Below are 24931 nucleotides of genomic sequence, written 5' to 3'. Positions count from 1 at the left end.
AAGGAGGGTTTTGTCAGGTAGTGAATTCCTGGGGAGAATGGAAATTTGTCATGGTAGTGAATTCCTGGGGGTCCCTATGGAAAGGAATTCCCCATTGGCTGCAATTATTTCAATGGCCACTCTACACACACACTATGATCTTATTAATACTTCAAAGAACTTTCTAGAAAGAAAAAAGTAGGTGACTCCAAATATTTCCATAGGATATTTCTCCTGTTTGTCTGCCACTCTCTGTCTTCTTCATAGTAATTCCTTGCTCACCCTTCCAGACCCCATTTCATGGAAATGTTTTCAGTGTCTCCATCCATCTAATGCACATTAGCTTTCTCTAAACTCTTACTGACTGTTAGTCAGTTCTGAATTTCATTTTATACAGGAAAACTAAGTGACTTTCAACTAGCAAGTGGTAGAATAGTAACTTGCACTCAAGGCTTCTTATCCAAATCAACCTGGTCTCTCCACCCCGCCATTTCTGATATGTCAACTTAATGATGAGAGTTAATGAGCAGTTCCTATATATCTGGAATTGCTCTAAGGCTTTCATCTGGATAAAGTCATGCAATCTTCACAACAATTCTATGAAGCTTTCATTACACCCATTTTACAGAAAAGGTAAGTGAGGTCCTTCATTATTAAGTAAACTGCGTGAGATTATCCTGCTAGCTAGTGGGAAAGCCTGGGCTCAGGAAATCTGGTTCCAGAACCTGAGCTCTTAACCACCAAGCTTACTTTATAACACCAAATGCTGGCCTCCTAGATTTGAATCACTGAAATTTATATATACTATATTGCATGTTGCACCATGTCATGGAGGACTAAACATAGAAAAGTGCTCTATTAAGTTTTTGATTGCCTGGAAATCCACTTCTCACACATTTAATAATCATCTATTAAGAGACAAGACATTAACAAAGTGTTAAATAGATAACGAAATACACAAAGATATGACAATAATATTATGAAGTCAAATATAGATTTTGATGAAGAATGAAAAACAAACTTATTCTGTGTGACCTACAGCATCAACATTAGCCTTTAGGATTCCATGGCCAAGTCAAATTCCTAAAACCAATTTTTTTGGCAGCCAACATGATGTTATCAACATTTTCTGATGCCAGGAAAGAACACTTAATCCAACAGAAGTTACAAGTACTATTACCAGCATTTTATAAGAGAAAGTGTATTTTAATCACCAATATAAATAAAGACAGCATTATCTTAAAATGAAAGATTGCCCTTCAAATTTTGATACCAAAGTTTAGACCAGTATTTGAGTGTCATTAACTTGCAAGACTTGACCAGAGATGAATATCACAGACAGGCACATACATCAAAGAAAAGCCCAAAAGTCAGAGATTCCAAAAGCAGAAAGAAGTAGAATTAACACCAGGTCCTTGATATTGATGATTATAAGGATGAACCGTTTCTTGGGAAACTGAAACTTAGCCTAGCATTATATACTGCCTTAAAGTTACCTCTTGAAAGCCTCCTTGTTGCTCAGATGTGGCCTTTCTCTAAGTCAAACTCAGCTTATAAATGCACTACCTTCCCTGCAGTGTGGGACATGACTCCTGGGGATGAGCCTCCCTGGCAGCAAGGGATTATTACCAAATGTCAACTAGCAATGCATCTGGAAAAGGACCTTGACCAAAGGGGGTAAATGGTAAATACAAATGTGTTTTTATGACTAAGAGATTTCAAAGTGAATCCTGAATTCATTCCAGAGGTTACATATATGCAAGTCTCAGCAGGATCTCATTGACTTTCACAGTAAACCAAGTCTCAAATAGTGGAACTCCTGAGGGCTCTAGAAACTTCCAGAAACTATAAGCAGGGCAGACAGCTCAGGAATTTGGCACCTGTCCGTGGGCTTTACTTTGGAATTTATGCTCCCCAGTGTGACAGAGTTAGCCTCATTTATAGGTTCTCTACACCTGGCTCTTCTGCCCCTTTTATTTGACCCTATAATGAGCATTATACTTGATAAATCTATGTCCTGGAGACTTAAATCTTTGATCTGTCCATGTGCCAGTTGAGCCCTGCATTTCAGCAGAGTTGCAACACCTACTCTCCAGTTCAGTGGACTCACCTGGAACAACTAACAAGGAGATGATGATGATGGACAATTCCTATCCCAAGGAACAGAGAGTGTCTGCAACTGCAAGCAAGAGAGTTCCATCTATCTGCCCCATGGGATCTAAGCTCCTTCTCAATTAGAAACAGAGTGGGCCTCACCATTTCAGAATCCTCAGGATTGGGGAATGAACGATGGACTAAAGTAGACTTACTATTATTCTACTAGAGACTTATTGTAATTCTTGGAATAGAAGAACTCTTATAATTGACATAAAGGCAGTGGCCAGCAGAGGTTCTGAGGGATGGGAGAGGAAAGAATAGGTATACTATGAAGGCATTTTCAGGACATTGGAGTTGTCCTGCATGAGATTGCTGTGATGGATACAGGCCACTGTATATTTTGTCATAACCTACAAATTGTGTAGGACAGAGAATACACTAAGTGTAAGCTGTATTCCATAGTTAGTAGCAATGCTTCAATATGTGTTCATCAATTGCAGCAAATGTACCATATAATAAGGGTTGTTGTTGCTGTGGGAAAGTGTGGGGGGGGGGGCAAAGAGAGTGAGGCATATGGGAATCCCTTATATTTTTTATGTAACATTTATGTACTATAAAGTTTTTTAAAAAAATAAATATTAAAAATTAATTAAAAAATAAAAGAGGTATAGGCATTGGAATAATGCATTGAGAAAGATATTGAAAATCCCAGAGATATTCCAGATCCCAGAGTTGGTAATTCTATGGCTCTTCCCTCAAGAATCTTAAAGTGCTATAAAAATCTAATTATAGAAGTAGAAAAAACAATAAAGGTTATGGGTTGTTTTATGGCCTTTTCACTTCAGGGTTCTGTCTCTGGTGGATTTCCAGGGAAAGCAGCTTCCATAACACTATCCAGAAATGTTAGATATCTCCTCAGAAACCAGGAGAATGGGTGTAAAAGATGTTAATTAACACAAGTCAGAGGACCCAATTTTCTTCTAGTTTCCATCTCCTTCCCCAAGGTGCAGCAGGAAGTTGCCCATATAGACTTGAATCCTGGGAGCTCTCCGTCTCATCTCAAAATGTCTCCCTGAAAGGACTGGAAATGCACGTGAAATTCTATCAACAGAGTGACTTCTTATTTTACAGTTCTAAGGGATTTGCTCACCCTCAGGAGTAACTACAATCCATCACTTGCTCAGCCCTTCCCTCTGTACCAGCTCTGTCCCAACGCTAACCTGATATTCCTAAAAGGCCAGTCTGGATAGTGAGGATATTAAGAGCAGAGACTACAAGGAGATAGACCCAGATTTGGCCTGTGCAAGTCTCTTAACTCTTCACCTCAGTTCCCCCATCAGTCAAACTGTACCTATTACATAGGGTTCTCATTATTATTATTACCCATATTCTCTTTTTAAATTTATTTATTTTAAAGAAACTTTAGATTACATAAATGTTACATTAAAAACTTAGGGAATTCCCATGTGCCCACTACTTCCCCTTCCCACACTTTCCCACATTAACAACATCCTTCATTAGTGCGGTACATTTGATAGAACTGATGAACACATACTGAAGCACTGCCGTGGATTATAGTTTATATGGTTTACACTCTGTCCCATGCAATTTTGTAAGTTATGACAAAATATATAATGGCCTGTATCCATCATTGTGACGTTATGCAGGATAATTCCAATGTCCCAAAAATGCCCCTGTATCACACCTATATTTCCCACTCCCTTCCCTCAGAACCCACAGTGCTCATTGTCTACATCATTCTTAAAAGTTCTTCCATTGCTAGAATAACAATAAGTATATAGTAGAATAATAGTAAGTCTACTTTAGCCCATTGCTTATTCCCCCATCTTGAGGATTTGGGGATGGATGATGATGAGCATTCTGCCTCTCACTGAGAGGGAACTTTGATCCCATGGGGCAGATGGATGGAACTCTCTTGCTTGCAATTGCAGACACTCTCTGTTCCTTGAAATGGTCATTGTCCATCATCACCTTGTTAGTTGTCCTGGATGAGTCCAATGAATTGGAGAATAGGTATTGCAACTCTGCTGAGATTCAGGGCCCAACTGGCACATGGAAGAACCAAAGATTTAAGTCTCTTGAACATACACCTATCAAGTATAGTACTACCTACAGTTTTAGATAGAAGGGGCAGAAAAGCCATGTGTAGGGAAACCACAAATGAGACCAAACCTATCACACTGGGGAGCATAAATTCCAAGGTAAGGGCCACTGCAGGGCAACAACCTCCTGAGCTGTCTACCTTGCCTATAGTGTCTGGATGTCTCCAGAACCCTCAGGAGCCCTGCTACTTGAGGCAATATTTAGTGTGGCAGTCAACGGGACCTGTTGAGACATGCCTAAGTGTAACCTCTGGAACGACCTCTAAAATCATTTTGAAATCTCTTAGCCATAAGAACTCATTAGTATTTGCTTTTTGTGCATTCAATGAAATGCTGAATGTAAACCATTAACACAGTGTCTGACACATAATAAGTGCTCAGTAAAAGGCAGCTATCATTATTACGATTGGGCTACTGCCTTGATTAAACCCTACCATGGTTCCCTCTCATCCCTAAATATGACCTATTATCCATTTTCACTTCACCCCATCATTCCCCAAGGCTAATTCTCCACCCCATCTTCTCAGTCCTCTGTCTTTGCTTTCTAGATTTCCTGCATTGCTTTCTAGATTTTCTGTTTTACCTCCCTGACACTTTTTCCCATGCTGTTCCTTCTGCCTAAAATGCTCTTCTTCGTCTGTCTCCATCCCAAAACTAATAAACCCCTTATTCTTAAGATTCAGTTCAAAGCCATCCCCTCTTTAAAGAATCCTTTGCTCCCCAAGATAGAGGAAACCACAGTCTGTTCATTACTCTATGGCAATACTTATGCTGTCATGTGACAGCTTTTGGAGGATATGGGCTTTCCTTATTCATCTAGGTATCATATACATCAAAACAGGGCCTGGTGTACAGTATTCATCCAGCAAATGTTTCATTAATAAGTAAATGCATGCATGAATGAATGAATGATCAACACAAACCGAAAAACGTTTACAACAACATGACTGGATATGTGTAGCATGAGTGCAGCATTTCACAATTTGCCAAGCATTTGTTTTTCAATTAAGTCATTCTGTCCTTACGTCATTTTGTGACTGTCACAGGAAATCCAGTCTCAAGAGTTCAGTGATCTGCCAAGTTAAAACATGACAAAGCAAGGACTTGAAACCCAAGTCTTCCAACTCAGAGTCCAATGCCCTTTCCACACAAAAACATAGTCTTTGCTATTAAGAACTAATGGTTATAAGTGTATCAGAACAACCCCATGGTAGGAACCAGCTAAGAATAGGGGACTGGCAAAAATGAGAACAGAACTGAAGATTGCATTGCGAGGGAAAGTGAAAAACCCAATATATTCCTAGATACACAAAGGGGAACATGACGGCAGTAGTCAAGTGCATGGATAAACTCTTAGTTTGGGGAAAGGATAATCAAACAGATACTGGAAATAGACTTTGCCAATTTCCTGATTTCACTGATGGTGTGCCCCATTTCCTGCACTGCATTCCTTGTACAACGGTAGTTTCAGCTCTTGGAGAGAAGCCGAGAGATTTCTGCAAATGTTTTCTCTTCAACAGATGGAGCAGAAACCGAGAAGTGTTACAAGGAAGATGGATCGGTGCATCACATTTGCAACAATAAAAATACAGCAACGGTTAAAATCAGTTGCAGTTAAATAGAACTGGGAACCCAGGGTTGGCCTAAATCTTTTTTTAATTAAAAGTGAAGGCGAATTCCAAAGTTCTATTTCAGCCCCTCTGAGCGTCAGTGCAGTGAATTTGGAATGTTTATATGGCTTGGCTGGGTGTCAGGCCGCTTGAGATTTATCTGGGTTCAGTTTATTGCCTGGGGAAAGCTCCCAGGGTAGGAAAATGAGGGCAAGAGCAGGGGAGAGGAGAATGAGGGGCAAGAAACCCGGGTTCAAATCCCAGCTATTCCTGTGTGACTGAGGGAACATCACTTACCCCTGAGCCTCAACTACGTCATCTGTGAAAGAGCAAAACAGGGCCTGCCTCAGAGAGCCCCTGCAGACTCTAGGTGAGACGATGTAAGTGAAACACCTGGCGCAGAAGGAAATAATTCATGCAGGTTTTTCTCATCCTGTACTTTCAACATGCCTCCACAACAGCATCCTATTGTCTCCCTCTTCTGCTGCCACATTCCCCTTATCTCTTTCTCCTCTTTAAGCTTCTGCTTCATGTTTGCCCTCGGACATTTGCTTCCTTTTCTCCCCCTTCTTCCATTCACTTTAATATCTAGATGAGGTTTTTTTTCCTTTTCTTTTTCCTTTTTTTTAAAGGAGCTTTAGATAACATAAATATTACTTAGAAAATATAGGGGATTCCCATGTCTCCCACTCCTTCCCCTTCCCACACTTTCCCCCATTAACAATGTATTTCATTAGCATCGTACATTTGTTACAATTGACGAACACATATTGAAGCATTGCTACTAGCTTTGGTCTATAGTTTACATTATCCTTTATACTTGGTACTGCACGTTATTATAGGTTTTGACAAAATGTATAATGGCTTGTATCTGTCATTGCAATGTCATGCTGGGCAATTCCAATGCCCCAAAAATGCCCCATGTTACATATTCTTTCCTCTCCCTCCCCTCAGAACCTCTGGTGACCACTGCCTTTATATCAATGTTACAAGTTCTTCCATTACTAGAATAATAATAAGTCTACTTTAGTTGACTTATTACACACCGTGGTCTCAGGACTACCTGAAAGAGACACACCTGAGTGCTTTTTTAAAACTGTAAATTTTGGGGCCGTGGACTTATGGTGTAAAGCTCCAGGTCTTGGGAGTCCTACATGTCAGTCCATGCTCCTAGAGACGGGACACACCAGAGCATTTGGGAACCACTGTTCTGAACAAAGCCTGCCAGAGCTGGGATTTGCAAACATGGGTGCTCTTCAGAACCGCCTGGGGACCTCTTTCAAATCTTTCAAGTCAGAGTTCAAGCCAGGAAACTCTTGACTCCTTGTCTCTGAACTCAGCCTGTATATATATTTTTTCTGCATTTTTAAGTATATATATATATATTTAAAGATATTTAGATTATGTAAATGTTACATAATAATATAGGGGATTCCTGTATGCCCCACACTTCCCACATTAACGACATCTTTCATTAGTGTGGTTATGGTCCAAGAGTCTAAATCTTTGTGCTGTCCATGTGCCAGCAGGGCCTGAATCGCAATGGAGTTGCAACACCTACCTCCAGTTCATTGGACTCACCAAAGACAAATAACAAGGCGATGATGATGGACAATAACCATCCCAAGGAACCGAGAGAATCTACAACTACAAGCAAGAGAGTCCCATCCATCTGCCCCATGGGATCAACTTGCCCTCTCAATTAGAAGTGAAATGGGCATCACCATCCCAGAATCTTCAGGACCGGGGAATGAACTGTGGACTAAAGTGAACTTACTGGTATTCTATTAAAGACTTAATGTTATTCTAGCAATGGAAGAAATTATATCATTGATGTGGAGACAGTGGCTACTGGAAGTTCTGAGGGCAGAGAGAGGGAAAAACAGGTGGATATACATATTTTGAAAAAGCTTCCAGGGTTAATAACTTCTGGTTAAGAATTACTACCCTAGAACCTGCAGATCATACAGTAATGTCAACAACGCAGATGTGTTTATCGTGAGCCGTCCATCCTCTGACTCCTGGATGCCTTTCCTTTACTGCTCACACAGTTCTTGCTCCCAAGGCCTCTCAGATCAACCACAGAGATTTGCCTTGCTGAATGACTAGTATTTTAGCTTGTGAATGCACATTTACTATATGCATATTCATATATATATATACACATATCCACACAAACACATGTATGTGTACCAACATGTCCATGACCACATACACATTTACGTACACACATACATATAAATACACATACACAAACACACACACATCCCTGTATGCATATACCAGTACAGTTAAAGACAAATATATAAGCAAAAATGGCTTTAATAAAGAAACTCCATTTCTATCACCAGCCATGGTCACTTCAATTCTAAGAGCCTTAGTTGGCTAATCTTCAAAATAGAAATTATTAAACCTACTTCATAATTACAACATCAAATATATTAGCATTCATGAAAGTACTTACTTCACTGCTGGAAACATAGTAGATGTTCAATAAATATATACCAAGAGCCACATATGGATTGACATATCTATTCATAAGCACATTCATTTCTACACAAGTTTACCTACAGATGAATGAACTCAGGAATCCATGAAAATATTCACACACTTGCACATTCATGTGTAAACACACCCAACCTCAAATATTATATAAGCGGTGCACTCACACACACATAGAGCTCCTGTGATACAAAGCGAAGAACTCTACACACTCTGTACACTTCTTTAAGCCAGGCTCTTCCTATACCTGTCAAAATATGGCACTGGATCTGAGGTTCTGTGAGAATGTAGAGGAAACTACTACACACAAAATGGATGCCAGATTCTTTACAGGAAAGTCTTGCGAAAAAGGCAATGCTTCAGAGGCAACATAAGTAAGGGCACAGATCAAGATCACACCAGTGCTTGGAAACTCCACTGTCTCCAGCATCAGTGCCCCTTGCAGTCAGGCAATTTGGGCTTGACCCTTTTTCTATATGTATCCACCATCAGTCACTAATGTGCTCTTAAGCATTACATTTCCCCCATGGCCAAAAACTTTTTTTCTGTGCAAATATTCTCAAGAATATTTGTATTTTAATGCTATATTATTTCTTTCCTTGAATTTGAAAGGAGGATAGATCAGATAATCCTAAAATATCATTCCCTTCTCAGAGACTCGAATTTCATGGTTCTATGATCTTTAAGATTCAGTGGTGCTGAGATTTGATTTTTTATATTCCACGAATATTGTGTTCTATGAGTCTATGAGATTCTGACTCTAACTTTTTTATTAATCTAAGATTCTCTGATTCCAAGGTTTGATAGATTCTAAAATTTGACAACTTTGATTCTAAGATGCCAATATTATAAGAATCTGACACTTAGAGCCTATGATTCTAAGGCACCATCCCAAAAATATGAAAGAGCTCAGATCATTTCCTGTGATATTAAGGAAACTAAGTCAGGGTCAGTGTGTCTGTACTTGAACAGGGAATCAGAATGTGCATGAGAAGGGTTAAGTGTCCCACACAAAAGAGCTCCTGAAACATACCTCAAAACTTTGCAAGTACCTCCTTGAGCCCAGTCCTCATCCTTGACTCTATTCTATGGCCTAGAGATTGAGAATATTGATTCCTAGAATTTGGGTGCCACAGAGGCAAGGCTTGATGGTTGCCACTTTATCTCAGCACTTTGTCTTATAATTTCTCTTTATCATTTTTTCTTAAGCATCTAGCACCATGCCTAAACATAGATGGCTTTCAGTAAACGTCTTGTGACAGAATGAATGAATTGAACACACTGTAGTATCTTCTTCCTCCTCCTTTCCCTTCACTTCTTCTAACCTCCCTCCACATTTTCCTCTTGCTCCCACTTCTCCATCACCTCTTTTCAGTACTTTAGAACCTATACATAATTCATGGATATATATTAGTTATGCAGTCCTCATAGGCATCTAGTGATGTATGGATTATTATCCCATATTTTACAGATGGAGAGCTTGAGACTAAGAAATGAAACAATTTACCAAAGATCACAGAGTTTAGTGACAGTAAAAGGATAAACGCAAACCATCTGACTCAAAGGTCAGAGCTTCTTTTATTCCGTAACTGCCTTATACTGTTTCTAATAATATTAATAACAATAACATTATTAGCCTATGCATAGAGATGAGGCCCACACTTTCCTTTCCTGAATTTAACTCTGAATTCATTTTCTCAATCACTACCAATTCCCATTTCAGGATCTCTAATAACTGAGGGGCTACCACACCCAACTGTTCATTTCATTTTCTAGCTTTTTCTCCTCCTCTTGAGAGTGCTGTAGATGGCATGTGTTTATTTTTCAATTAAGGCAAATTAAATGTAATTTTGTTTTGAGAACTATTTTTTTTAGAATTCCACAGCCCACGGTGAGATAATTGAGACCCTGCTGTTTCTGGAAGCTTTATTTACAAAGAGCAGACCTCGATCTCGCACAACCTTGGGGGAAGTCATCCTTAACCCCTCCTCTTCCTTTCACTACCACCACCACACTTCTGTTGCCCATTAACTCACCAGCCACTGCCTTAGCCTAGAAAGACATCTTCTTTCTAACAGATAGACCATTAACACAACCTGCGAAATGAAGATCATGCCTCCAGCCTTCCCTCCTGCCACCTACCTCCTTCTCTTTCCTAATCCCAGATCTGATCAAGTCAATCCTTGTCTTAAAAATTATCATAAAGCATTTCCCAAACTTGTTTGACCATGCAACATATTTCTCAGAATTTTTGAAGGACTAGTACACCATGAAAATTGCCTGAGAGTCAAGAGTCTGCAGTTCTAGGTTTAGCATCCCTGTTAGCTCATATTGTGGCCTTTTCCAAGGCACTTCCCTTGTGTTAGCCTTTGCTTCTTTCTCTATAAAAAAGGGAGAAGTTCAACAAGATGGTCTTCCAAAGAGCTCAGCACAATGACTATTTGCTGATATTAGCTGCTTAATCTGGGACAGAATCTGTCATTTGTAAGTCCATTTTAAGACCATTTAAAGTTTAAACCAATGATTTTCAAGCCAATTTTTAAAGCCTTGGAACCCTTTATTCAAATAGAATACCCTTTATTCAAATACCAAATATTATACAAACATTACATAATATTATACAAATATTATACAAAAAGTGTACTAAAGCAAAACAGGTAAAGCAGAGCTGCTTGCTCTGACGCAGGGACCAGCTAGGGATGGAGTCAGATCCAGTCCCACTTGCTTAACTCCTCCTTATCCCATGGTAGGTCTCAGATAGTTTCTCAGAATCTCTTTTGAATGTCAAGCCTTCATTCTACAAAGAGAAAACTAAGGTCGAGAGATGGGATGTGATTTATCCAAAATTTAAAATGAAGATAGAGTCAGAGCTAAAGTCTTCTTTCCCCAAAGTAGTAGTCACTAAATCTGTGCTTTCCAAAGTACTACTGGTACATGAAATAATTCTGGGTGATTTAAAGGTGGTACAGGTTTTCATTTAAGGATGTTACAGCTATTATAATGTATATTAGAAAGTAAAAGGCACATATAAAATCTTCAGTTTTTATGGGTATTATTGCAAGGTCAAGTTAAAAAAGAAAAGATCTGAGTCAATTTAAAGTTGATCTAGGGCCAGTGATGTCAAAATTTAGAAATCTCTGCATTAAAACATCCTCCTCTTCTTTGGATCCTTTTCTTATCAAGAATAGCTCACCAATCTCCCATATCCTACCATATAAAATACTGATTACCCAAATAATACACATTCATTCAACAAATATTAGGAAATCTAAATAAGTGAGAATGAAATTAACTTCTAACCCCATCACCCAAAAGTAATTACTCTTAAATACAAGAGTGCATCTTATAAAATGGCCATGATATGCACAATATTTAGTATCTTAAATATTTTATTTAACTAGTAGTTCACCAAAAAAGTCCATGTTGAAAAATATCATAATGAATGCATATTCCTAGGTGCTTTATATATGTGATATCATTTAAAACTCACAGCAAACCTATCAGAGCTCTACATTCTAACATATAAAATGTGCTCCTCTAACATCATTCTTAGTGGCTGTAGAGCATTCCCGTATACACTGCAACCCAATTTATTTAACTGTTCCATTTCTAGATCAGTGACATGCATGTTGTTTCTCTTCTTTTCTAAACACTCTAATGAATGTCCTTCTTCACAAACTTGTATACATCTAATTAATTTACATCTCATCATGGGGAATGTCTACAAAGTGGAATTACTAAGTGGAACAATTTGCACCTTCTTTCTAAAACTGTAGATGATAGAGACAGCGATGACAGAGAAGGAGCTCTAGCTCCAGCTGTCTCTCCAATGCACTTCTCCTTCTCCCCCACTTATTCCTGCTCAGTCCACTTCAGCCACACTGTTCTTATTGTTCCTTGGATCCACCAAACACAGCCCCACCTCAAGGCCTTGACTCTTGCTGCCTCCACTGAGAACTGCGTTTCTCCAGATATCCACATGGCTCTCTCCCTGACTTCTTACAGATCTCTGCTCAAATGCCAGCATCTCTATGAGGGCTCCCTTGCCCATCTATACAAATTAACAAGCCCTTCCCACCATGCCGTCTGCCCCACATGCCTACCTCCCTACCCATGTGTTTCTTTTCTTTATTAATTATACCTATCACCATCTGACACAATACAAGTTTACTTGATTATTTGTATATTATCTGCTCCCTCAATTTCAATGTCAGCTGCAAAATGGCCAGGGCTTAGTGGATTTTGTTCACTGCTGTCTTCACAACTCTTAGAATAGTGCTGGACACAGAATAGGTGCTCGAGAAACAGTGTTTGCTTGCTGAATTTCTAAATTGAAGAGTGAAAGTTTGCATTAACAGACTGTACTCATATATTTCCACCAACACTATATGAGAATACCCTTACCCTGAATTCTTGTCAAGACTGGATGCAGGCATTTAAAAATAAATTAATTAATGAGTGAATAAGCCATTTTTATGGTGCTATATGGTAACACATCACTATTTTCATTTATTTGATTCATAGTAAAACTGGAATTTTTATGGGTTTATTAGCTGCATGTGTTCTCCATTCCATTTTTAACTAGAAGTCCCACCACTCAGATCACATTCTAATGACCATATCTGGATTCATGTTCCATTTTCATTTTCCCCTGTGTCTATTGCCCTCCTCCCTCCTACCAGTTGTCAACCATGTTCAGTACTACTTTGTTTATGTACATGTGTGTGAGTGTATGTGTATGTGTGTGGATGGAGAGATTGAGAGACAGACAGAGACGATACAGATAAAGGTATAAATAAACAGAAAGAGTGAGAAAGAGAGAGAGATAGATAGATACATCCTTTTCTCATGTAAAATCTGGCTGTCACAATTCATGCCACCTCCACTCCGCTATTTCCTGGAAATCTTTTAAGAAGTTACTATTATCAGGGGTGGTTTTGATGACTCTATCCCTAAGGAAAATAAGATCTTTGCTCTCAGCTCTGCCTTAGAGATAGAAAGTAGCTTATTCTATGACTACTGGTCCCAGCAGCATTTGAACTTCTACAATTTAAAGGTGCAAATAAACATGCTAAACTAAGGTTCCCTGCTGAGACATTGTGAAGATAAATTACTACTTCAAGCAGCTATGAAGTTGACAGCCAGAAACCACTGAAAGAGTGGAACATATGCATGATGCTGACAAATAAAGGAGAGAAATCAAAATGCACTTCGTTATGGAGACCTAAGAAGACTCCCTCCAGTGGTACCACTTATGCCATCTCCTAAAACTTGTAAAGTGGATGCCTTTCTCATTTAGGTATGTACAACACTGTTCCCATCCATGAGGGTTACAGAGAGGTTGAAGACTTGCAACAACTCATCAGGCTTCTGGCCCAAGACAAGAGAAACTAAGCAGCAACCAGCCTTGTTGTTTGGGGGGCAACTGAGCTACAAAAGAATGAACAATGTCTGAGAGGCGGGGTTGGAGGGAAGGCACTCTGATGAAAGAACATTACAGTTTGTGTCCAATGACATGAGTTTGAGACCTGGTGCTATTAGTTGTATATCTCAGAGCTAATCCTTTCACCTCTGAGTCACAATGTACTCATCGGCAAAATGGGTAGAAAAGTCCAATTTCAGAATGTTATCGTAAAGGTTAAATGAGATAAAACATGTTAAGGCAAGCAAGTACTTCATAAAATAAATAGTGAAGAAAAAATAGATGAATTTGATTTTTAAAAGTTAAAAACTTTTGTGCATCAAAGGAAATTATCAGTACAGCAAAAAGATGCTTTAAATAGTAGAAAGGTTTCAAACCATTTATTTATCACATAAGGGTTTAACCTTCAGAATATATAAAGAACTTTTACAACCTAATAACAAAAAGACACACAATTCAATTAAAAAATGGACAAACGACTTGAGTAGAAAATCATCCAAAGAATATATACAGGGGAGAAGGGGAGGGGAGGAGGGGGAAAATAAAGAAATCTAAAAAAAAAAAGACTATATGCAGTATACAGTCAATAAATACATGAAAAGATGCTCAAATTCATTAGTCATTAGAGAAATGTAAATTAAAACCACAATGAGATACTATTTCACACCCTCAAGGATGGTTATTATTTTAAAAATGGAAAACAAGTGTTGGAAAGGATGTGGAGTATTGGAACTCTAGTGCATTGTCAGAGGGAATGTAAATATAGTGCAGGGACTGTGGAAAGCAATACAGTGGTTCCTCGAAGAGTTAAATATCGAATGACTATCTGACCCAGCAATCCCACTTCAAGGTATATAGCCATAGAGAGTGAAAACAGGGTTCCAAACAGATGCTAGTAAACCAGTGTTTATAACAGCATTATGCACAACAGACAAAATCCAGAAAAAAGCTGACTGTGTCTCAACAAACGAAAATGGATGAACAAAATATGGTATATCCACTCAATGGAATATTATTTGGCCATAAGAAAAAAGTGAAATTGTGAGACATACCGTAAAAAGGAAGAACTTTGAAAACTTTATGCTCAGTGAAAGAAGCAAGACATAAGGACAACAATTGCATGACATCACTTATAAAAGATGATGAGAAATAGCAAACTTGCAGAGAAAGAAAGCAGATTAGAGGTTACCAGGGGAAGGGGAGATGCTGGGAGGAGGAAAGGGGATGTGTGCTTTGCAAAATAAATGAATAATTGTGTTTGACTTAACTCTATTGGACATAGCTTTACAGATGCAGAATTGGCTTTACATTAATAAAATAAATTAATGAATTAAAAAATAAAGAGCAGATGATGAAATTGGCTCACACAAGGACATCCAGCAAGCTGTCAATCAGCCATGCACCCATCGGCCCCTGATGAACACCAGGGCTCATTAATTAAAAACCCAAATCAAGGGATACAGTGAGCTTGGCTGCAAGGAGCTAAGGTTCTAGTAAGGTTCAGATCCTTTTTGATTTTACACAGGAAAGATTTTATATGTTTTAAAAAAATGAAAGTGGAACTGGTTGATGTTGAAGATGACGTTCAGCTCTGATAGCAGATGATCCTGTTGCCATATTTAGGTTTTGGCTCAGGGTAATATCGAGAATAAAATATCTGCCTTGGACATTCTACATCTTCAGTGCCTTGACCTACTTTCTCAGCTGCTCCATTACCCTAACCCTTGCTATAAGGTTGCTCTACTGGGGGGAGGGGAAGTAACAACATTGAGCAGCCCCATTTGCAAGTTAGTGCCAGGAACCTGGCAATAGCCTCTTTGCTACAGGATATTTCCAGTTTGAGAACATGCCTGGGGGTACCACATGCAATGCTTAACTTAATGCAATATCCTGCAGTCATAGTGAAAGGTAACAATAGGTTAACACGTATACAATGCTGATGATCTCCCAGGCATTGTTCAAGGCACCCTATCACATGCATTCCTTACCCATAATGACTCTATGAAGAGTTAATGTTACTATCTTTTCATTTTACGGAAGAGGAAACTGGCAAAGAAATATTAGGTAATCTGGCCAAGGTCAAATAACCAGTAAGTGGCAGAGCTGGCATTCAAATTCCAGTGCCCAAGCTTTTAAACTTTACACTTTCAAGTCAGACAGACGAGATTCATATCTTCAACCCTCAATAACTCAGTTTATCCTTGGATAAGAGGCATCACTGCTGTGAGCCTCAGTTTCCTCATTTCAAATGGGAATAATATTATTTATTCAGGAGTTTGTTTAGATTATTCAACAAGATAATCTATGACTAGCATCGATTATAGCAGACCAACTATGTAACTGCTTGGCCTGTTACACTTTCAATGCTGAGAAATTTTTTTAATGTTTTTTTGACATTTCGACCATCTCTAAAGGTTAGGAGTGAAGATATTTCCAGAATACACTCAAATTCCATCCTATACTCTGCCTAAATGTGGAACTCCTCCTGTCAGGAATAAGAGGAGAGGACAGACAGAACTGTGGCTGGCCTGTTAATATTTTCAGGAATAACTAACTTGTAAGAAGTTCACCAACATTGAATGATGCTGTCTTGTTGATAAGCATCCAGAATAAAATTCTTTATGGCCCCTCTCTGCCCTCTCTTGCTTCAGCCATCTCTGGCAATGGTTTTTGATGAGGACCATTTCATCTAAAAGTCTTATCTCCAAAATTTGTCCCAGTAGCAAAACCAACCCCTGCAGGGTAATCTATTTTTCTGTTTCCCCTATACTCTTAAAAATACCAAAGCACTGATTTTCCTTTTTAATGACCCCTGTGCTTTGTGCACATGTTTTATAGTAGCAACCAATGCTCCTTGTAAGTCCTTCCCCAGTGAAGCGTCTATAAACTCAGACCCCATCAAATCCCATGAGGAATTTAGCTTACCCATTACCGTGTAAACTGACACAAACTTACATAAGGCAGATATCTCTGTTACAGTTCTCAGAATGCTGGAGACTTCAGGAATTCCACAACCTGCCAGGAGTTTCATCTACTGTTTCAGATCCTTAGAATGGAGACTTAAGGACTGACCACAGCTTTTGTAAGTGTGGGTCCTCTAAAAAGCAATCACATCTTGGGTGACTGCCCATCTTCCATCTGAACCAGCTTGCAGTCTGTAATACCACTGTCTCACATTGTCCCCTGGATCCATTATTTCTCCTACAGGTTGCCCCTGGCTTATTTTCAGGGCTTTTGTAGAGGTAGATAAATTATATCTCAGAAATTCCTCCAGGCCAGTATTGGGCCAACCCTGACACAGAGTTCTAGCTATTCAGACGGGCATTTACTTGGAGCCCTGCTGCTCCAAACTTTGCCATTTACACAAAAATGATTGCATCTTGCTTTTGTTCATTGCCTATGGAATCCATTGCCCCATCCTTGGGGGACACAGTCTCTTAGCTGTTCCCAGGATGGCCCTGACATCCTTGTATACAGCTCTGTACCCTGTGAGAAAACCCCCAACAAGCTAAGAACAGGATTTATTCAGAAAGATATATTTAGTGTCCTCACCAGGCTCTCTGCCTCTTTGTTTTCCATTTCTCTGTGTCTCATCCAATGGATAGCATGCAGGTCTGGTAATTTTCCAGTTTTAAAAACTTTCTCACACCCTGTCTTATTCAGTCTATTCTCCTTAAGGCCACCTGCAATCTCTCTTAAAAAAAAAAAATAGTTCCCTTGGGAGACAAAGATCCCTTTTGCCCTCAGATGAAAAAAATTAATTTCACTTTTCTTCAGCCTCATTATCTTCTTAATTGTCTTCTTTGCCCCCTCAGTAGCAAGGCCCATCTATAGATTTCTAGGCAGCCTTTTTAGGCTTCTGTGTTTGAGGACAGTGGGTTTCATGTTAACACTTAATCATGCTGATATTATGAATTACATATACTGGGACCAGCTCACCATTCTATTCCACTCAGCCCCCTGTCTTGAGTCACAGTCTGTGCCCTGAGGTATGACTTCTTTTAGATGTGCTCACTTTGAGAAGACATCTTGACCTTATAATGAAGCATGGCCATGTCTCTCTCTGCTTTTACAAGAACTTGGTAACATAACATTTCCTCAGAACCAGACAATGCCCTTCAGAAAGGTAAGGGGCCATTTGGTCCCCCTTCCGGATACTCAAAGGTAAGGAAAGAATTAGAATCAGGTGTCCTGAGTCCCTTTGCTCTTACCATATCAAATTTGGAATCTGTGGAGATGGCCATTAAGAAGATATAGTATCTGTCCTCCGAAAGCATCTAGTCACCGTCCCCCTCCACTTCATGAGCCTCCACATCATCCCCAGCCCCTCCACCATCATGACCCACTGTATCATCCTGTAATCTTTCCTTTCCTCAAATTTTTCACTGAACTGAAATGACAGTCATCACCTTCCGTGAATGGTACTTCATGGATCTGCATATGTCCTCTCTAGGCTGCCAGCCCCTAGCAGGACTCATCACCAAATCACTTCACTCAAAGTCTTTCACAAACAAGACACAAAATAACTGATCCAAACTGACTCCGGCTCCCCTCCTTTTTCACTAGACTTCATTTCAATCACCTTCTAAGGTATTCATTTTCTTTCTCTTTTCCTATCCATGTTCCCTTGTCCTGTTTCTCCCCCTCCCTTTAGATTTGAGTATTTCCAGGGTGAAGCATACAGAAAAGGGCTAGAAATTAAGAATCAAAGGAAACCACTGGATGACTGATTAAGAGTGGACATGGTAAAAACTTGTCAAGATCTCTTGATAAATGCCTGTCAATTCCCAAACTTCTCTCAGTCCTCACCTGCTCCTCAACCAGGGAAATGTTCAGGAGAGGTCAGGGTTCTCCAGCTCCTCACCATGTTCAAAGCCTGGTATGATCTGGCCCCTGCCTATCTTTCTGACTTCTTCTCATGCCACTCTACTTCTCTCTCAAAGCCTCAGTCACCCTGGCCTTTTGCCTGTCCCTTACCCTTGCTAAGGCTGTCCGTGTTTCAGGACTTCATCTTTGCTCTTCTCTGTGCCTAGAATGTTCTTCCCCCACATAATTACATGGCTGGTTCCTTCTTATTTAAATCTGAATTCCAATATCTCCTCCTCAGAGAACTATCCACCTTCCTCCCTAGGATATTATACCCAATTATTTACCACTGTATGAAATTGGTGTGCTCATCTATTTCTTTACTCATTTGCTATCAATCTCTCCCCTCTAGAGTATGAACTCCATGAAAACAGGACCATATTCATACTACTCTTCTAATGTTGGTACCTGCAGTATCCAACAGAGTAGCCATGAGCCTCACATAACCAAGTTAAAATAAAAATTATTAAAAATTAAATAAAAATAAAACCTGAGTTCCTTAATCACACTAGCCACATTTCAAGTGCTCAATAGCCACATGTGGTTAGTGGCTACCATATTGGACAGCACAGAGAATATTACTATTATCAAAGAATATTCTATTTGACAGCAGTAGTCTAGAGCAATGCTTGGTACAGAGTAAGAGACCAATAAATATTTGTTAAATGAATTAAGGAATGAATGCCCCTTTTCATTCTCACTCAATTGCAAGTCACTCTTTCCAGTTGAGGCTTCTAAACCCTAGAAGTGAAATAAACCCTAGAACAATATCCAGCCTGGTGAGAGGCCTCCCAACTAAGGACACAGGAGACAACTGCGGAAGTGGGACCTTCTAGTCTGTAAGAGGATGCACATGGTGACATGATATGCTGCCATAATATCTGAAGAAATGATCATTGCAAAAGGAATTATACTTGTGTTGAATGATTTTAAAGACTTATGGATAAAAGGTAGAGTTCTCCGCATATGAACTAGGTTCGATCCTGTGGTAATGAGCGCACTGTTACTACTAAAAGTGCTAAAGCTGGGAATGAATAGTTATGCATTAAATATATTGCAAAAGGAATTACAGGTTCTTGAATAAGAAGGAAGATTTGGTTATCGAAAAACCTTGAAACTCTGAGATCTTTTGCCTCCTTCATAACATCAACTTCAAGAGTTAATGCTAAGTCCCTGCTCTTGCTAGCATCCACTAAACAAGGCAACCCTGATAGCTATCCACAATGATTACCATTAATTAATCCAGGGATATAGCAGAAAAAGCAGAGATGCCAAGGCAAGGAAGACTAGGTGTGAACTTGGGCAAAGGCCCTAATAAGCATGAGCTTCACTTCCTCCTTCTGTAAAAGAAGCTGTATCTCCTCACTGGATGGGAAGGAATATTAAATGAGAGAACACAAGTAAAGACCTGAACACAATAGGGCAATGTTCATTTCCACATAGAATGCAATTTTACCTGTCTATATCATCATCGGTATTCCTATATTGTTGGTATAGCTGGTATAATTTTGAAGCAATGAGTCTATTGCTTTGAGTATGAGGAAATTGACAGAGAGAGAGAGAGAGAGAGCATCTGTTGACAGTGAATTTGAAATGCAATTCAGCAAACATTTACAGAGCAGTTACTATGTCTTGGTCCCTGGGGATAAAAAGATGCCCCAAAGAAGACCATACTATAAAGAGCAAGATGGATATATACCCAAGGAGCTGTAAAACAGGGCAAACAGAGGCACTAGTAAAAACAGAATTTCAGACAAAATTATACGGCAGAACAGGGAAGAAAGACATTAATCCTAAAGTAAGCTCTTGGGAAAACTTCCTGGATGGGTCATTTGAGCTGGATGCTGAAATATGGGTAGGGTTTTGAAAACTGGAGACTGAAATTGGGGTTTGGAAGAAAGATATCTATTCCTTACAGAAGAGCTGGAATGGAAAACAATGCGGGGGGGTGGGGTGGATTATTTGGAGAATGGCATTTGAAGACCTGTCCTTTTCACATGACTCCCATCTTATCTTTAAGGTGGTTAGCAGGAGTCCAGGGGACAATTTGTTAAGCTTTGGACTTACATACAGGGAAATTAGAGAGTGAAGAAGGGCAGGAAATTTCTAACTTTAGTGGCCTGGTCAGGTGATATCTACTGGCAAAAGAGAGGATGCAAATCAGAAAATGTCTGCCTACTCAACTGAAGGCCTTTTGCACCAAGACCTTTTCAGGGAAATAGAGGAATTTTTGGTCAATAGCATAAATTCTTGCAAGCACTAAAAAGGAGAATATGTCTTATTTGGGTTGAAGAGGGATAAGTGTTTTTATAGTCCCCGGCTGTACCTCCTCAAACATATTCATTGCAGCCTGGACTGGACTGTCTAAACTCAACAGGGGCCCAACAGCTGATTCTGAATCTCTGAGCTGATTCTCCTTGGATGAAATGGAGTCACAGCTCCCCCTTCTGGGAACTAAAGTACCATCCAGCCCCAAAAACGCCTGCATGGAAAAGGCTGTTGCAGACGGGCCTGAAAACCCCATGCTTCTCAGGGCTCGCCTCTACTCCAAAATAGTCACCTAAGAGTCTGGAGCACACTTTCATATGGGCCTGATGGTGATTTCTCAAGGGCCTATCTTACAGAGGGCTTTGGAATTCCCCTTCCCTGCCACTACAAGTCCCAGTCTTCCTGTGGGTGATATCTTTACATAGAGGCGCAGAATTTGGTGCAGAGGTTGCGATTCTTTTCTAGAGAATATAGTAAGTGGGAAAGATTTCTGGGTCTGTGTGTGTACATGTGTGCATGAGGTCATGTATGTGTGTATGCTTGTGTGAGCTATTGTGTCTGCAATATGAATAAATATGTCAGGGTAAGATTCTCATTAATATAAAAAAATAAATTTGCCTGAAGTATAGGCATCAGTGCATGGCTACCCACTTTGATCTCTGGAAAGTAAAGCATTCCTTAATAAAGAGATCAGGTATAGCCCAGATGGTGTGCTGGATTCTGTCTACCAGTTGTGGTCAGTATTGAGTAGTGGGTCCCAGCTTGTGTGTAATGCTCTGAAGGCACTGGAGAAAGAACATATATTCTGTGTGTGGAGTGTATGTGTGTGTCTGTGTGTACATGGCGTGTGTGTGTGTGCCTGTGTGTGGGTGTGCGTTTAGTGGGGAGAGCGATTGAGGCATTGGACTCTTTCTCTGAAGAGTCATGTTTCCAGGTTGGGGCAGATTTGAAATTCATCTCCGAAATGAGAAGTTTGATAAGGAAAGAAACATAATTGTATTGGGTGGAGTGTGGTGGTGGGGTGGGCACAGAGCAGAACGTATCGTCCCTGAGTAGTGTGGCAGAATGGAAAGGAAATTGACCTGGCTCTTAGGCCATGTAGGTACTGGTCCTGGGCATGCCACCAACTTGCTAGAGAATGTTGTGGAATTCTCATCCCCTCTCTAGGCCAGAGTCCTGCCTGTCTGATCTTTCACATTCCTTTCAGCTTCAGTTTTCTATGAACTGAAAAAAAGAGAAAATGAGAACAACTCCCGACTTGGGACCTCCTCTTCTGCCTTCACACCCCCTCCCAAAATGAACTGGGAAGCTGTGCTTCGACATGAGCTTCCTAAAGCAGATTCCCTACGGCTGTGAATCAGCCTCCGGCCTAAGAGTGGTGTGTCTACAAGAGCATGCAGGTAGCTCAGTCACCCACCCGCCAGGGCAGGTTCCTGCAAACACATGTTTGATTTTATCTCTCCCCAGAAGATACACACATATATACATACATATAAAATTTTTAACACCAAATATATATTTCTTTCTCTTTTCTTCCCCCAAATGGCCTTTTCAGTGGCCCCTTTGAGCCAAGAAGACAAGAAGCCAAGCCCCAGCATCTCAGTCCCTGCCCTCCCAGAGTCTCACTGTCTAAGAGCAGAACCGCTGCCTTTTACCTTAGGAAAGTAACAGCTGCCGAGTCTGGAAGCCATGCTAACAGCAGTAAAACTCAGCATTTTTGCTGAGTAGGGCAAGCCTTTAAGAAGCAGCAGGGAATCCAATCAATGGCTGTTCCCAGAGTCCAAGCTCAGGATAGGTCCTAGCCAGGGTGAGCAAGGGACTTACCTATAGAGCCTCCTAAGAGGTGGAGGAAAGAGGAAAGGGGGCCTTGACTGGAACTGCCCTCCTTACTATGAGATTCTTCCCATAGCCCCTGGTGCCCTTGGCAGTGTTTTGGAGCCAAGAAAGAAATGGGAGGTGCAAATCGATGGCAGTTTCAGTCAATTAACCCCATATTCTGCCATGGGTTCTCCATCTACAACCCTTTCCCAAATTATAGGTCTCTCTCAGTATTGAAACCCTTTCACGCGTGCATATGCACACACACACACGCATGCACTCACGCGCCACCTTTCTGCCTGCCTTCTCCAGGTATCCTAACTCCAGGGGAGCCATGGGGAGGCACAGTTCAGGAAAGGAGTCTCTGGGGGCTTCTCATGCTTTCTGATATGGGGAAGCGAAGGAAGAGTCTGTCTTCAGAAAATGCTCCATCCATCTCTTTCCACATTACCCAGAGCTGCCCTCAAATGAAATTTCCTCCAGACCTTGCTGAACTCTGGTAGATGAGCAAGTCCCCCAGGACTCTTTCACCTTTCCCCTGATGAACAGTGGTGCAAACTTGCCCAGATCCTCCCCAAAAGCACCAGAAACGTGAGGTACTATTAGGCTATTATGATTAGAGAGGCAGAGGCAGATCTATTCCCTGGACTTGTGAAGACCCAGATAAGGAACCCACCCTTGACTTCTCCCTTTCTCTGTCACCCACTAACCAGAGTCTCCAAATTCCCATCAAAATCCCCGAGTCTGCCAGTGTGGAATTTAAAGTGACAGCGTCTCATTTGCTTCAATATTTGGCCATATCTCTTCCATATTAAACGGTGGGTACAAGTGTAGCAGGACTCCATCCCTTGGAGGAATTTTCCTTTCAAGGGTACAAGCATCAGGCTATATAGGGTGCCATCCCTATCCCCATAATCTTCCCCAAGCTCCAAGCCCAGAACACCAAGCGGAAGTCCACAGCCAGTTTCCAGATGGCTACGTGATCTTATAGAAAGGACCCCATTCCGTGTGAGCTGGTGAAACCTAATTAAAAAGACACACAGCGGACACATACAAACACACACGTACAAACACGCACACACACACATCGCACCATAAGTAGGTTATAGGACCTCTCTCTTCACCCCTCCCTTACATACACACAAGCACACACGCACCAAACGCGAACGGCGCCGCACACGCCAACACACTAGCAGCACGTCAAGTTCCCACCATGGTACACTCGTCGGGAGCGCGCGGCGGGGGGGTGGGGAGGGGGGTACAGGCACCGCACTTTATCCCCCTGCGCCCTAGGGTAAAACCCCCCTCCCTGGAACCCAAGAAGACTTGGAAGCGGCGGGCGGGCGGCCCGGAAGAGAGGACGAGGGTGCAGGAAAGGGGAAGGGAGGGGCGGGCGGGGGCGCCCCGAATGCAGCCCCGGGCCGGCTCCAAGGGCAGCAGAGCTGCGGGGCGCTGCGCCTGGCGCCGCCTTACCTGGAGTCAATGTCCGTCTTTGGCGGAGAGCTGCGGGCGGACGCTTTTTATTCGGCTCGGTGGGAACTTGGGAGAGCCCTGCGTCCAGCTCGCATACCGGGGACGGCGCGGGGACTGCAGGCGTGGGGGTACCTGGCTCCTAGCAGCCTGGCTCATACTCAGCCGTAAAGTCCCCTTCGCTGGCCCCGAGGACAGGCATGAATCCCGGCTCCGGAAGGCGGTCACTACTCCGTCTGCCTGCCGGCTCGCTCGCTCTTGCGCTCTCGCTCGCTCGCTCGCTCCCCCTCTCGCTGGTTCGCTCGCTTGAGGTTTCCTCCTCCCCCCGCACCAGATCGGTTCGCAGCCGTGGGGACCTGAAGCGAGGCGGCTGGCGAATGGAGAGTCCAAGTGCGCCGCGGTCTCCGGGCGGGGAGCAGCGGAGGCCGGGCTACGCGGAGGGAGGGACTTAGCCTGCGATGGGCGAAAATGAATGGGGGAGCGGCTGCTGGGAGGCGGGGAGGGAGGAGCCGGGAGCCGGGGGGTTATTCTGAGGAGTGTTTTGTACATCTTTAAACCGAGGGGAGAAGGGAGAGGGGAGAGCCTAGGCCGCCTCCGAGGGAGGGGCGGCCTGGGTGGGCTGCGGCTGCGGTGGGGGAAATCTCGTAGGACCCGGGATAGGGGTGGAGGGTCTTCGTGGCCCTGCACCCAAAGGGGCTGTGTGTGCGCAAGACCCCGAGTCGTGGTGTTCTTAAGCGTGTCAGTAGCGGTGTGTGTCGAGAGTATCTAAATGTTTC

General features: G+C 41.5%; 1 protein-coding gene across 1 annotated transcript in view; it reads right to left on the bottom strand.

Moving 5' to 3' along the window:
* Window positions 1-24724, bottom strand: part of BRINP1 (BMP/retinoic acid inducible neural specific 1) — a 211044-nt gene extending 186320 nt beyond the window's left edge. Inside the window, exon 1 of the mRNA XM_004453367.4 lies at window positions 24159-24724. The gene's annotated coding sequence lies outside the window, so the exon portion shown is untranslated. The remainder of the gene's footprint in view (window positions 1-24158) is intronic.
* Window positions 24725-24931: the final 207 nt, after the last annotated feature.

Source organism: Dasypus novemcinctus, chromosome 8 (assembly GCF_030445035.2).
Source record: "Dasypus novemcinctus isolate mDasNov1 chromosome 8, mDasNov1.1.hap2, whole genome shotgun sequence".
In the NCBI taxonomy this organism is placed as follows: domain Eukaryota; kingdom Metazoa; phylum Chordata; class Mammalia; order Cingulata; family Dasypodidae; genus Dasypus; species Dasypus novemcinctus.
The sequence above is the reverse complement of the archived record's forward strand: the minus strand, read 5'-3'. Positions and strand labels throughout refer to the sequence as shown.